Here is a 15,352-nt window from a genome sequence, read left to right on the forward strand (position 1 = left end):
CTAGTTGAACAGCCTTGCTTCCTCTTCGAGAACATGTGGCAGGTTTTCTCACATTGTTGAGGCAGTGTAGCACATGGACTCAAAAAGCGTCTCAGAAGCAAGATTGCCATTGTGTCTTAGGTGTTTCTAGCAAGGAACAAGTGGTTTCTGTCCCATAGCGGTAACTACCGTCCAGTTTGCTGGAATTCTCGCAATGCGGGATCATGGAGGTCAGGTAGGGCCAATGCCGGTAGCATTTTTCTGCATGTAGGACGGTCCCAGCAAAATCTTCTACTTCAGCACCCTTCTTTCAGCCTCGAGAATATGTGGAAGGTTTCTCACACATTTCTGAGGCAGTACAAGACATGGACTCAAAAAGCGTCTCAGAAGCACGAGTGCCACGTTGTCTTCGCGGTTTCTAGCTAGGCACAAGTAGTTTCTGTCCCATAGCGGTAACTACCTTTCAGTTTGCTGGAATTCTCGCAATGAGGGATCATGGAGGTCAGGTAGGGCCAATGCCGGTAGCGTTTTTCTTCATGTACGACAGTCCCAGCCATATCATCTAGTTCAAGAGCCTTGTTTCCCCCTCAAGAACATGTGGCAGGTTTTTCACACATTTCTGAGGCAGTAAAAGGCATGGACTCTAAAAGCGTCTAAGAGGCAAGAGTGCTACGGTGCCTTAAAGTGTTTCAAGCTAGGCACAAGTGGTTTTTGTCCCATAGCGGTAACTACCTTTCAGTTTGCTAGAATTCTAGCAATGAGGGATCATGGAGGTCAGGTAGGGCCAATGCCGGTAGCGTTTTTCTGCATGTAGGACGGTCCCAGCAAAATCGTCTACTGCAGCACCCTTGTTTCCGCCTCGAGAACATGTGGCAGGTTTTTCACACATTTCTGAGGCAGTACAAGACATGGACTCAAAAGCACGAGTGCTACGTTATCTTAGCGGTTTCTAGCTAGGCACAAGTGGTTTCTCTCCTATAGCGGTAACTACCTTTCAGTTTGCTGGAATTCTCGCAATGAGGGATCATGGAGGTCAGGTAGGGCCAATGCCGGTAGCGTTTTTCTTCATGTAGGACGGTCCCAGCAAAATCATCTACTGCAGCACCCTTGTTTCCCCCTCAAGAACATGTGGCAGGTTTTTCACACATTTCTGAGGCAGTAAAAGGCATGGACTCTAAAAGCGTCTAAGAGGCAAGAGTGCTACGGTGCCTTAAAGTGTTTCAAGCTAAGCACAAGTGCTTTCCGTCCCATAGCGGTAACTATCTTTCAGTTTGCTGGAATTCTCGCAATGAGGGATCATGGAGGTCAGGTAGGGCCAATGCCGGTAGCGTTTTTCTGCATGTAGGACGGTGCCTGCAAAATCTTCTACTGCAGCACCCTTGTTTCCGCCTCGAGAACATGTGGCAGGTTTTTCACATATTTCAGAGGCAGTAAAAGACATGGACTCGAAAAGCCTCTCAAAAACAAGAGTGCCACGGTGTCTTATGTGTTTCTAGCTAGGCACAAGTGGTTTCTGTCCCATAGCGGTAACTACCATCGAGATTGCTGGAATTCTCGCAATGAGGCATCATGGAGGTCTGGTGCAAACTTTCCTGTTAGCGCCTTTGACGGATATAATTTTTCTTCATGTACGACAGTCCCAGCCATATCATCTAGTTCAAGAGCCTTGTTTCCTCCTCAAGAACATGTGGCAGGTTTTTCACACATTTCAGAGGCAGTACAAGATATGGACTCCAAAAGCGTCTCAGAAGCACGAGTGCCACGTTGTCTTAGCGGCTTCTAGCTAGGCACAAGTGGTTTCTGTCCCATAGCGGTAACTACCTTTCAGTTTGCTAGAATTCTAGCAATGAGGGATCATGGAGGTCAGGTAGGGCCAATGCCGGTAGCGTTTTTCTGCATGTAGGACGGTCCCAGCAAAATCATCTACTGCAGCACCCTTGTTTCCGCCTCGAGAACATGTGGCAGGTTTTTCACACATTTCTGAGGCAGTACAAGACATGGACTCAGAAGCACGAGTGCCACGTTGTCTTAGCGGTTTCTAGCTAGGCACAAGTGGTTTCTGTCCCATAGCGGTAACTACCTTTCAGTTTGCTGGAATTCTCGCAATGAGGGATCATGGAGGTCAGGTAGGGCCAATGCCGGTAGCGTTTTTCTGCATGTAGGACGGTCCCAGCAAAATCATCTACTGCAGCACCCTTGTTTCCGCCTCAAGAACATGTGGCAGGTTTTTCACACATTTCTGAGGCAGTAGAAGACATGGACTCAAAAGCGTCTCAGAAGCACGCGTGCCACGTTGTCTTAGCGGTTTCTAGCTAGGCACAAGTGGTTTCTGTCCCATAGCGGTAACTACCTTTCAGTTTGATGCAATTCTCGCAATGAGGGATCATGGAGGTAAGGTACCGCCAATAACGGATATCATTTTTCTCAATGTACGACATTCCCAGCTATATCGTCTAGTTGAACAGCCTTGCTTCCTCTTCGAGAACATGTGGCAGGTTTTTCTCACATTGTTGAGGCAGTGTAGCACATGGACTCAAAAAGCGTCTCAGAAGCAAGATTGCCACTGTGTCTTAGGTGTTTCTAGCAAGGAACAAGTGGTTTCTGTCCCATAGCGGTAACTACCGTCCAGTTTGCTGGAATTCTCGCAATGCGGGATCATGGAGGTCAGGTAGGGCCAATGCCAGTAGCATTTTTCTGCATGTGGGACGGTCCCAGCAAAATCTTCTACTTCAGCACCCTTCTTTCAGCCTCGAGAATATGTGGAAGGTTTCTCACACATTTCTGAGGCAGTACAAGACATGGACTCAAAAAGCGTCTCAGAAGCACGAGTGCCACGTTGTCTTCGCGGTTTCTAGCTAGGTACAAGTGGTTTCTGTCCCATAGCGGTAACTACCTTTCAGTTTGCTGGAATTCTCGCAATGAGGGATCATGGAGGTCAGGTAGGGCCAATGCCGGTAGCGTTTTTCTGCATGTAGGACGGTCCCAGCAAAATCATCTACTGCAGCACCCTTGTTTCCGCCTCGAGAACATGTGGCAGGTTTTTCACACATTTCTGAGGCAGTACAAGACATGGACTCAAAAGCACGAGTGCCACGTTATCTTAGCGGTTTCTACCTAGGCACAAGTGGTTTCTATCCCATAGCGGTAACTACCTTTCAGTTTGCTGGAATTCTCGCAATGAGGGATCATGGAGGTCAGGTAGGGCCAATGCCGGTAGCGTTTTTCTGCATGTAGGACGTTCCCAGCAAAATCTTCTACTGCAGCACCCTTGTTTCCGCCTCGAGAACATGTGGCAGGTTTTTCACATATTTCAGAGGCAGTTAAAAGACATGGACTCGAAAAGCCTCTCAAAAACAAGAGTGCCACGGTGTCTTATGTGTTTCTAGCTAGGCACAAGTGGTTTCTGTCCCATAGCGGTAACTACCATCGAGATTGCTGGAATTCTCGCAATGAGGCATCATGCATGTCTGGTGCAAACTTTCCTGTTAGCGCCTTTGACGGATATAATTTTTCTTCATGTACGACAGTCCCAGCCATATCATCTAGTTCAAGAGCCTTGTTTCCTCCTCAAGAACATGTGGCAGGTTTTTCACACATTTCTGAGGCAGTAAAAGGCATGGACTCTAAAAGCGTCTAAGAAGCAAGAGTGCTACGGTGCCTTAAAGTGTTTCAAGCTAGGCACAAGTGCTTTCCGTCCCATAGCGGTAACTACCTTACAGTTTGCTGGAATTCTCGCAATGAGGGATCATGGAGGTCAGGTAGGGCCAATGCCGGTAGCGTTTTTCTGCATGTAGGACGGTGCCTGCAAAATCTTCTACTGCAGCACCCTTGTTTCCGCCTCGAGAACATGTGGCAGGTTTTTCACATATTTCAGAGGCAGTTAAAAGACATGGACTCGAAAAGCCTCTCAAAAACAAGAGTGCCATGGTGTCTTATGTGTTTCTAGCTAGGCACAAGTGGTTTCTGTCCCATAGCGGTAACTACCATCGAGATTGCTGGAATTCTCGCAATGAGGCATCATGGATGTCTGGTGCAAACTTTCCTGTTAGCGCCTTTGACGGATATAATTTTTCTTCATGTACGACAGTCCCAGCCATATCATCTAGTTCAAGAGCCTTGTTTCCTCCTCAAGAACATGTGGCAGGTTTTTCACACATTTCTGAGGCAGTAAAAGGCATGGACTCTAAAAGCGTCTAAGAAGCAAGAGTGCTAAGGTGCCTTAAAGTGTTTCAAGCTAGGCACAAGTGCTTTCTGTCCCATAGCAGTAACTACCTTTCAGTTTGCTGGAATTCTCGCAATGAGGGATCATGGAGGTCAGGTAGGGCCAATGCCGCTAGCGTTTTTCTGCATGTAGGACGGTCCCAGCAAAATCATCTACTGCAGCACCCTTGTTTCCGCCTCAAGAACATGTGGCAGGTTTTTCACACATTTCTGAGGCAGTACAAGACAATGACTCAAAAAGCGTCTCAGAAGCACGCGTGCCACGTTGTCTTAGCGGTTTCTAGCTAGGCACAAGTGGTTTCTGTCCCATAGCGGTAACTACCTTTCAGTTTGCTGGAATTCTCGCAATGAGGGATCATGGAGGTAAGGTACCGCCGATACCAGATATCATTTTTCTCAATGTACGACATTCCCAGCTATATCGTCTCGTTCAGCAGCCTTGCTTCCTCTTCGAGAACATGTGGCAGGTTTTTCACACATTTCAGAGGCAGTACAAGACATGGACTCCAAAAGCGTCTCAGAAGCACGATTGCCACGTTGTCTTAGCTGTTTCTAGCTAGGCACATGTGGTTTCTGTCCCATAGCGGTAACTCCCATCCAGATTGCTGGAATTCTCGCAAAGAGGCATCATGGAGGTCTGGTGCAAACTTTCCTGTTAGCGCCAATGACGGATATAATTTTTCTTCATGTACGACAGTCCCAGCCATATCATCTAGTTCAAGAGCCTTGTTTCCTCCTCAAGAACATGTGGCAGGTTTTTCACACATTTCTGAGGTAGTAAAAGCCATGGACTCCAAAAGCGTCTCAGAAGCAAGAGTGCCACGGTGTCTTAAGTGTTTCTAGCTAGGCACAAGTGGTTCTGTCCCACAGCGGTAACTACCGTCCAGTTTGCTGGAATTCTCGCAATGCGGGATTATGGAGGTCAGCTAGGGCAAATGCCGGTAGCGTTTTTCTGCATGTAGGACGGTCCCAGCAAAATCATCTACTGCAGCACCCTTGTTTCCGCCTCGAGAACATGTGGCAGGTTTTTCACACATTTCAGAGGCAGTACAAGACATGGACTCCAAAAGCGTCTCAGAAGCACGAGTGCCACGGTGTCTTAGGTGTTTCTAGCTAGGTAACTACATTACAGTTTGCTGGAATTCTCGCAATGAGGGATCATGGAGGTAAGGTAGCGGCAATACCGGATATCATTTTTCTCAATGTACGACATTCCCAGCTATATCGTCTAGTTCAACAGCCTTGCTTCCTCTTCGAGAACCTGTGGCAGGTTTTTCACACATTGCTGAGGCAGTGTACGACATGGACTCAAAAAGCGTCTCAGAAGCAAGATTGCCACGGTGTCTTAGGTGTTTCTAGCAAGGAACAAGTGCTTTCTGTCCCATAGCGGTAACTACCTTTCAGTTTGCTGGCATTCTCGCAATGAGGGATCATGGAGGTAAGGTACCGCCAATACCCGATATCATTTTTCTCCATGTAACACATTCCCAGCCATATCGTCTAGTTCAATAGCCTTGCTTCCTCTTCGATAACATGTGGCAGGTATTTCACACATTTCAGAGGCAGCAAAAGACATGGACGCCAAAAGCGTCTCAGTAGCAAGAGTGCTACAGTGCCTAAAGTGTTTCAAGCTGGGCACAAGTGGTTTCTGTCCTATAGCGGTAACTACCGTCCAGTTTGCTGGAATTCTCGCAATGAGGGATCATGGAGGTAAGGTACCGCCAATACCCTATATCATTTTTCTCCATGTAACACATTCCCAGCCATATCTTCTAGTTCAACAGCCTTGCTTCCCCTTCGAGAACATGTGGCAGGTTTTTCACACATTTCTGAGTCAGTACAAGACATGGACTCAAAAAGCGTCTCAGAAGCACGAGTGCCACGTTGTCTTAGCGATTTCTAGCTAGGCACAAGTGGTTTCTGTGCCATAGCGGTAACTATATTACAGTTTGCTGGAATTCTCGCAATGAGGGATCATGGAGGTCAGGTAGGGCCAATGCCGGTAGCGTTTTTCTGCATGTAGGACGGTCCCAGCAAAATCATCTACTGCAGCACCCTTGTTTCCGCCTCGAGAACATGTGGCAGGTTTTTCACACATTTCTGAGGAAGTACAAGACATGGACTCAAAAAGCGTCTCAGAAGCACGAGTGCCACGTTGTCTTAGCGATTTCTAGCTAGGCACAAGTGGTTTCTGTCCCATAGCGGTAACTATATTACAGTTTGCTGGAATTCTCGCAATGAGGGATCATGGAGGTAAGGTACCGCCAATACCGGATATCATTTTTCTCCATGTACGACATTCCCAGCTATATCGTCTAGTTCAACAGCCTTGCTTCCTCTTCGAGAACATGTGGCAGGTTTTTCACACATTTCAGAGGCAGTACAAGACATGGACTCCAAAAGCATCTCAGAAGCACGAGTGCCACGTTGTCTTAGCGGCTTCTAGCTAGGCACAAGTGGTTTCTGTCCCATAGCGGTAACTACCTTTCAGTTTGCTGGAATTCTAGCAATGAGGGATCATGGAGGTCAGGTAGGGCCAATGCCGGTAGCGTTTTTCTGCATGTAGGACGGTCCCAGCAAAATCTTCTACTGCAGCACCCTTGTTTCCGCCTCGAGAACATGTGGCAGGTTTTTCACACATTTCTGAGGCAGTACAAGACATGGACTCAAAAAGCGTCTCAGAAGCACGAGTGCCACGTTGTCTTAGCGGTTTCTAGCTAGGCACAAGTGGTTTCTGTCCCATAGCGGTAACTACCGTCCAGTTTGCTAGAATTCTCGCAATGAGGGATCATGGAGGTTAGGTAGGGCCAATGTTGGTAGCGTTTTTCTGCATGTAGGACGGTCCCAGCAAAATCTTCTACTGCAGCACCCTTGTTTCCGCCTCGAGAACATGTGGCAGGTTTTTCACACATTTCTGAGGCAGTACAAGACATGGACTCCAAAAGCGTCTCAGAAGCACGAGTGCCACGGTGTCTTAGGTGTTTCTAGCTAGGTAACTACATTACAGTTTGCAGGAATTCTCGCAATGAGGGATCATGGAGGTAAGGTAGTGGCAATACCGGATATCATTTTTCTCAATGTACGACATTCCCAGCTATATCGTCTAGTTCAACAGCCTTGCTTCCTCTTCGAGAACCTGTGGCAGGTTTTTCACACATTGCTGAGGCAGTGTAGGACATGGACTCAAAAAGCGTCTCAGAAGCAAGATTGCCACGGTGTCTTAGCGATTTCTAGCTAGGAACAAGTGGTTTCTGTCCCATAGCGGTAACTACCGTCCAGTTTGCTGGAATTCTCGCAATGCGGGATCATGGAGGTCAGGTAGGGCCAATGCCGGTAGCGTTTTTCTGCATGTAGGACGGTCCCAGCAAAATCTTCTACTTCAGCACCCTTCTTTCAGCCTCGAGAATATGTGGAAGGTTTCTCACACATTTATGAGGCAGTACAAGACATGGACTCAAAAAGCGTCTCAGAAGCAAGAGTGCCACGTTGTCTTAGCGGTTTCTAGCTAGGCACAAGTGCTTTCTGTCCCATAGCGGTAACTACCTTTCAGTTTGCTGGCATTCTCGCAATGAGGGATCATGGAGGTAAGGTACCGCCAATACCCGATATCATTTTTCTCCATGTAACACATTCCCAGCCATATCGTCTAGTTCAATAGCCTTGCTTCCTCTTCGATAACATGTGGCAGGTATTTCACACATTTCAGAGGCAGCAAAAGACATGGACGCCAAAAGCGTCTCAGTAGCAAGAGTGCTACAGTGCCTAAAGTGTTTCAAGCTGGGCACAAGTGGTTTCTGTCCTATAGCGGTAACTACCGTCCAGTTTGCTGGAATTCTCGCAATGAGGGATCATGGAGGTAAGGTACCGCCAATACCCTATATCATTTTTCTCCATGTAACACATTCCCAGCCATATCTTCTAGTTCAACAGCCTTGCTTCCCCTTCGAGAACATGTGGCAGGTTTTTCACACATTTCTGAGTCAGTATAAGACATGGACTCAAAAAGCGTCTCAGAAGCACGAGTGCCACGTTGTCTTAGCGATTTCTAGCTAGGCACAAGTGGTTTCTGTGCCATAGCGGTAACTATATTACAGTTTGCTGGAATTCTCGCAATGAGGGATCATGGAGGTCAGTTAGGGCCAATGCCGGTAGCGTTTTTCTGCATGTAGGACGGTCCCAGCAAAATCATCTACTGCAGCACCCTTGTTTCCGCCTCGAGAACATGTGGCAGGTTTTTCACACATTTCTGAGGCAGTACAAGACATGGACTCAAAAAGCGTCTCAGAAGCACGAGTGCCACGTTGTCTTAGCGGTTTCTAGCTAGGCACAAGTGGTTTCTGTCCCATAGAGGTAACTACCGTCCAGTTTGCTAGAATTCTAGCAATGAGGGATCATGGAGGTTAGGTAGGGCCAATGCCGGTAGCGTTTTTCTGCATGTAGGACGGTCCGAGCAAAATCTTCTACTGCAGCACCCTTGTTTCCGCCTCAAGAACATGTGGCAGGTTTTTCACACATTTCTGAGGCAGTACAAGACATGGACTCCAAAAGCGTCTCAGAAGCACGAGTGCCACGTTGTCTTCGCGGTTTCTAGCTAGGCACAAGTAGTTTCTGTCCCATAGCGGTAACTACCTTTCAGTTTGCTGGAATTCTCGCAATGAGGGATCATGGAGGTCAGGTAGGGCCAATGCCGGTAGCGTTTTTCTGCATGTAGGACGGTCCCAGCAAAATCATCTACTGCAGCACCCTTGTTTCCGCCTCGAGAACATGTGGCAGGTTTTTCACACATTTCAGAAGCAGTACAAGACATGGACTCCAAAAGCGTCTCAGAAGCAAGATTTCCACTGTGTCTTAGGTGTTTCTAGCAAGGAACAAGTGGTTTCTGTCCCATAGCGGTAACTACCGTCCAGTTTGCTGGAATTCTCGCAAGGCGGGATCATGGAGGTCAGGTAGGGCCAATGCCGGTAGCATTTTTCTGCATGTAGGACGGTCCCAGCAAAATCTTCTACTTCAGCACCCTTCTTTCAGCCTCGAGAATATGTGGAAGGTTTCTCACACATTTCTGAGGCAGTACAAGACATGGACTCAAAAAGCGTCTCAGAAGCACGAGTGCCACGTTGTCTTCGCGGTTTCTAGCTAGGCACAAGTAGTTTCTGTCCCATAGCGGTAACTACCTTTCAGTTTGCTGGAATTATCGCAATGAGGGATCATGGAGGTCAGGTAGGGCCAATGCCGGTAGCGTTTTTCTGCATGTAGGACGGTCCCAGCAAAATCATCTACTGCAGCACCCTTGTTTCCGCCTCGAGAACATGTGGCAGGTTTTTCACACATTTCTGGGGCAGTACAAGACATGGACTCAAAAGCACGAGTGCCACGTTATCTTAGCGGTTTCTACCTAGGCACAAGTGGTTTCTGTCCCATAGCGGTAACTACCTTTCAGTTTGCTGGAATTCTCGCAATGAGGGATCATGGAGGTCAGGTCGGGCCAATGCCGGTAGCGTTTTTCTTCATGTACGACAGTCCCAGCCATATCATCTAGTTCAAGAGCCTTGTTTCCTCCTCAAGAACATGTGGCAGGTTTTTCACACATTTGTGAGGCAGTAAAAGGCATGGACTCTAAAAGCGTCTAAGAGGCAAGAGTGCTACGGTGCCTTAAAGTGTTTCAAGCTAGGCACAAGTGCTTTCCGTCCCATAGCGGTAACTACCTTTCAGTTTGCTGGAATTCTCGCAATGAGGGATCATGGAGGTCAGGTAGGGCCAATGCCGGTAGCGTTTTTCTGCATGTAGGACGGTCCCAGCAAAATCTTCTACTGCAGCACCCTTGTTTCCGCCTCGAGAACATGTGGCAGGTTTTTCACATATTTCAGAGGCAGTAAAAGACATGGACTCGAAAAGCCTCTCAAAAACAAGAGTGCCACGGTGTCTTATGTGTTTCTAGCTAGGCACAAGTGGTTTCTGTCCCATAGCGGTAACTACCATCCAGATTGCTGGAATTCTCGCAATGAGGCATCATGGAGGTCTGGTGGAAACTTTCCTGTTAGCGCCTATGACGGATATAATTTTTCTTCATGTACGACAGTCCCAGCCATATCATCTAGTTCAAGAGCCTTGTTTCCTCCTCAAGAACATGTGGCAGGTTTTTCACACATTTCTGAGGCAGTAAAAGGCATGGACTCTAAAAGCGTCTAAGAAGCAAGAGTGCTACGGTGCCTTAAAGTGTTTCAAGCTAGGCACAAGTGCTTTCTGTCCCATAGCGGTAACTACCTTTCAGTTTGCTGGAATTCTCGCAATGAGGGATCATGGAGGTAGGGTACCGCCAATACCAGATATCATTTTTCTCAATGTACGACATTCCCAGCTATATCGTCTAGTTCAGCAGCCTTGCTTCCTCTTCGAGAACATCTGGCAGGTTTTTCACACATTTCAGAGGCAGTACAAGACATGGACTCCAAAAGCGTCTCAGAAGCACGAGTGCCACGTTGTCTTAGCTGTTTCTAGCTAGGCACAAGTGGTTTCTGTCCCATAGCGGTAACTCCCATCCAGATTGCTGGAATTCTCGCAAAGAGGCATCATGGAGGTCTGGTGCAAACTTTCCTGTTAGCGCCAATGACGGATATAATTTTTCTTGATGTACGACAGTCCCAGCCGTATCATCTAGTTCAAGAGCCTTGTTTCCTCCTCAAGAACATGTGGCAGGTTTTTCACACATTTCTGAGGTAGTAAAAGCCATGGACTCCAAAAGCGTCTCAGAAGCAAGAGTGCCACGGTGTCTTAAGTGTTTCTAGCTAGGCACAAGTGGTTCTGTCCCACAGCGGTAACTACCGTCCAGTTTGCTGGAATTCTCGCAATGCGGGATTATGGAGGTCAGCTAGGGCAAATGCCGGTAGCGTTTTTCTGCATGTAGGACGGTCCCAGCAAAATCATCTACTGCAGCACCCTTGTTTCCACCTCGAGAACATGTGGCAGGTTTTTCACACATTCCTGAGGCAGTACAAGGCATGGACTCTAAAAGAGTCTAAGAAGCAAGAGTGCTGCGGTGCCTTAAGCGTTTCTAGCTGGGCACAAGTGGTTTCTGTGCCGTAGCGGTAACTACCTTTCAGTTTGCTGGAATTCTCGCAATGAGGGATCATGGAGGTAAGGTACCGCCAATACCGGATATCATTTTTCTCCATGTACGACATTCCCAGCTATAACGTCTAGTTCAACAGCCTTGCTTCCTCTTCGAGAACATGTGGCAGGTTTTTCACACATTTCAGAGGCAGTAAAAGACATGGACTCCAAAAGCCTCTCAAAAGCAAGAGTGCCACGGTGTCTTAGGTGTTTCTTGCTAGGCACAAGTGGTTTCTGTCCCATAGCGGTAACTACCTTTCAGTTTGTTGGAATTCTCGCAATGATGGATCATGGAGGTATGGTGCAAACTTTCCTGTTAGCGCCAATGACGGATATAATTTTTCTTGATGTACGACAGTCCCAGCCATATCATCTAGTTCAAGAGCCTGGTTTCCTCCTCAAGAACATGTGGCAGGTTTTTCACACATTTCTGAGGTAGTAAAAGCCATGGACTCCAAAAGCGTCTAAGAAGCAAGAGTGCTGCGGTGCCTTAAGTGTTTCAAGCTGGGCACAAGTGGTTTCTGTCCCATAGCGGTAACTAACGTCCAGTTTGCTGGAATTCTCGCAAGGCGGGATCATGGAGGTCAGGTAGGGCCAATGCCGGTAGCGTTTTTCTGCATGTAGGACGGTCCCAGCAAAATCATCTACTGCAGCACCCTTGTTTCCGCCTCGAGAACATGTGGCAGGTTTTTCACACATTTCTGAGGCAGTACAAGACATGGACTCAAAAAGAGTCTCAGAAGCACGAGTGCCACGTTGTCTTAGCGATTTCTAGCTAGGCACAAGTGGTTTCTGTCCCATAGCGGTAACTATATTACAGTTTGCTGGAATTCTCGCAATGAGGGATCATGGAGGTAAGGTAGCGGCAATACCGGATATCATTTCTCTCCATGTACGACATTCCCAGCTATATCGTCTAGTTCAACAGCCTTGCTTCCTCTTCGAGAACATGTGGCAGGTTTTTCACACTTTTCAGAGGCAGTACAAGACATGGACTCCAAAAGCGTCTCAGAAGCACGAGTGCCACGGTGTCTTAGGTGTTTCTAGCTAGGCACAAGTGGTTTCTGTCCCATAGCGGTAACTAACGTCCAGTTTGTTGGAATTCTCGCAATGAGGGATCATGGAGGTAAGGTACCACCAATACCGGATATCATTTTTCTCCATGTACGACATTCCCAGCCATATCATCTAGTTCAACAGCCTTGCTTCCTCTTCGAGAACATGTGGCAGGTTTTTCACACATTTCAGAGGCAGTAAAAGACACGGACTCCAAAAGCGTCTCAGAAGCAAGAGTGCCACGGTGCCTTAGGTTTTTCTAGCTAGGCACAAGTGGTTTCTGTCCTATAGCGGTAACTACCTTTCAGTTTGCTGGAATTCTCGCAATGAGGGATCATGGAGGTCAGGTAGGGCCAATGCCGGTAGCGTTTTTCTGCATGTAGGACGGTCCCAGCAAAATCTTCTACTGCAGCACCCTTGTTTTCGCCTCGAGAACATGTGGCAGGTTTTTCACACATCTCTGAGGCAGTACAAGACATGGACTCAAAAAGCGTCTCAGAAGCACGCGTGCCACGTTGTCTTAGCGGTTTCTAGCTAGGCACAAGTGGTTTCTGTCCCATAGCGGTAACTACCTTTCAGTTTGATGCAATTCTCGCAATGAGGGATCATGGAGGTAAGGTACCGCCAATAACGGATATCATTTTTCTCAATGTACGACATTCCCAGCTATATCGTCTAGTTCAACAGCCTTGCTTCCTCTTCGAGAACATGTGGCAGGTTTTTCTCACATTGTTGAGGCAGTACAAGACATGGACTCAAAAAGCGTCTCAGAAGCACGAGTGCCACGTTGTCTTAGCGGTTTCTAGCTAGGCACAAGTGGTTTCTGTCCCATAGCGGTAACTACCTTTCAGTTTGCTCGAATTCTAGCAATGAGGGATCATGGAGGTAAGGTAGGGCCAATGCCGGTAGCGTTTTTCTGCATGTAGGACGGTCCCAGCAAAATCATCTACTGCAGCACCCTTGTTTCCGCCTCGAGAACATGTGGCAGGTTTTTCACACATTTCTGAGGCAGTACAAGACATGGACTCAAAAAGCGTCTCAGAAGCACGAGTGCCACGTTGTCTTAGCGGTTTCTAGCTAGGCACAAGTGGTTTCTGTCCCATAGCGGTAACTACCTTTCAGTTTGCTGGAATTCTCGCAATGAGGGATCATGGAGGTCAGGTAGGGCCAATGCCGGTAGCGTTTTTCTGCATGTAGGACGGTCCCAGCAAAATCATCTACTGCAGCACCCTTGTTTCCGCCTCGAGAACATGTGGCAGGTTTTTCACACATTTCTGAGGCAGTACAAGACATGGACTCAAAAAGCGTCTCAGAAGCACGAGTGCCACGTTGTCTTCGCGGTTTCTAGCTAGGCACACGTGGTTTCTGTCCCATAGCGGTAACTACCTTTCAGTTTGCTGGAATTCTCGCAATGAGGGATCATGGAGGTCAGGTAGGGCCAATGCCGGTAGCGTTTTTCTTCATGTACGACAGTCCCAGCCATATCATCTAGTTCAAGAGCCTTGTTTCCCCCTCAAGAACATGTGGCAAGTTTTTCACACATTTCTGAGGCAGTAAAAGGCATGGACTCTAAAAGCTTCTAAGAGGCAATAGTGCTATGGTGCCTTAAAGTGTTTCAAGCTAGGCACAAGTGCTTTCCGTCCCATAGCGGTAACTACCTTTCAGTTTGCTGGAATTCTCGCAACGAGGGATCATGGAGGTCAGGTAGGGCCAATGCCGGTAGCGTTTTTCTGCATGTAGGACGGTCCCAGCAAAATCTTCTACTGCAGCACCCTTGTTTCCGCCTCGAGAACATGTGGCAGGTTTTTCACATATTTCAGAGGCAGTAAAAGACATGGACTCGAAAAGCCTCTCAAAAACAAGAGTGCCACGGTGTCTTATGTGTTTCTAGCTAGGCACAAGTGGTTTCTGTCCCATAGCGGTAACTACCATCCAGATTGCTGGAATTCTCGCAATGAGGCATCATGGAGGTCTGGTGCAAACTTTCCTGTTAGCGCCTATGACGGATATAATTTTTCTTCATGTACGACATTCCCAGCCATATCATCTAGTTCAAGAGCCTTGTTTCCTCCTCAAGAACATGTGGCAGGTTTTTCACACATTTCTGAGGCAGTAAAAGGCATGGACTCTAAAAGCGTCTAAGAAGCAAGAGTGCTACGGTGCCTTAAAGTGTTTCAAGCTAGGCACAAGTGCTTTCTGTCCCATAGCGGTAACTACCTTTCAGTTTGCTGGAATTCTCGCAATGAGGGATCATGGAAGTCAGGTAGGGCCAATGCCGGTAGCGTTTTTCTTCATGTACGACAGTCCCAGCCATATCATCTAGTTCAAGAGCCTTGTTTCCCCCTCAAGAACATGTGGCAGGTTTTTCACACATCTCTGAGGCAGTACAAGACATGGACTCAAAAAGCGTCTCAGAAGCACGAGTGCCACGTTGTTTTAGCGATTTCTAGGTAGGCACAAGTGGTTTCTGTCCCATAGCGGTAACTAACGTCCAGTTTGCTGGAATTCTCGCAAGGCGGGATCATGGAGGTCAGGTAGGGCCAATGCCGGTAGTGTTTTTCTGCATGTAGGACGGTCCCAGCAAAATCATCTACTGCAGCACCCTTGTTTCCGCCTCGAGAACATGTGGCAGGTTTTTCACACATTCCTGATGCAGTAAAAGGCATGGACTCTAAAAGCGTCTAAGAAGCAAGAGTGCTACGGTGCCTTAAAGTGTTTCAAGCTAGGCACAAGTGCTTTCTGTCCCATAGCGGTAACTACCTTTCAGTTTGCTGGAATTCTCGCAATGAGGGATCATGGAGGTAGGGTACCGCCAATACCAGATATCATTTTTCTCAATGTACGACATTCCCAGCTATATCGTCTAGTTCAGCAGCCTTGCTTCCTCTTCGAGAACATCTGGCAGGTTTTTCACACATTTCAGAGGCAGTACAAGACATGGACTCCAAAAGCGTCTCAGAAGCACGAGTGCCACGTTGTCTTAGCTGTT

Source organism: Pelodiscus sinensis, chromosome 31 (genome assembly GCF_049634645.1).
Source record: "Pelodiscus sinensis isolate JC-2024 chromosome 31, ASM4963464v1, whole genome shotgun sequence".
NCBI classification, from domain to species: Eukaryota; Metazoa; Chordata; order Testudines; family Trionychidae; genus Pelodiscus; species Pelodiscus sinensis.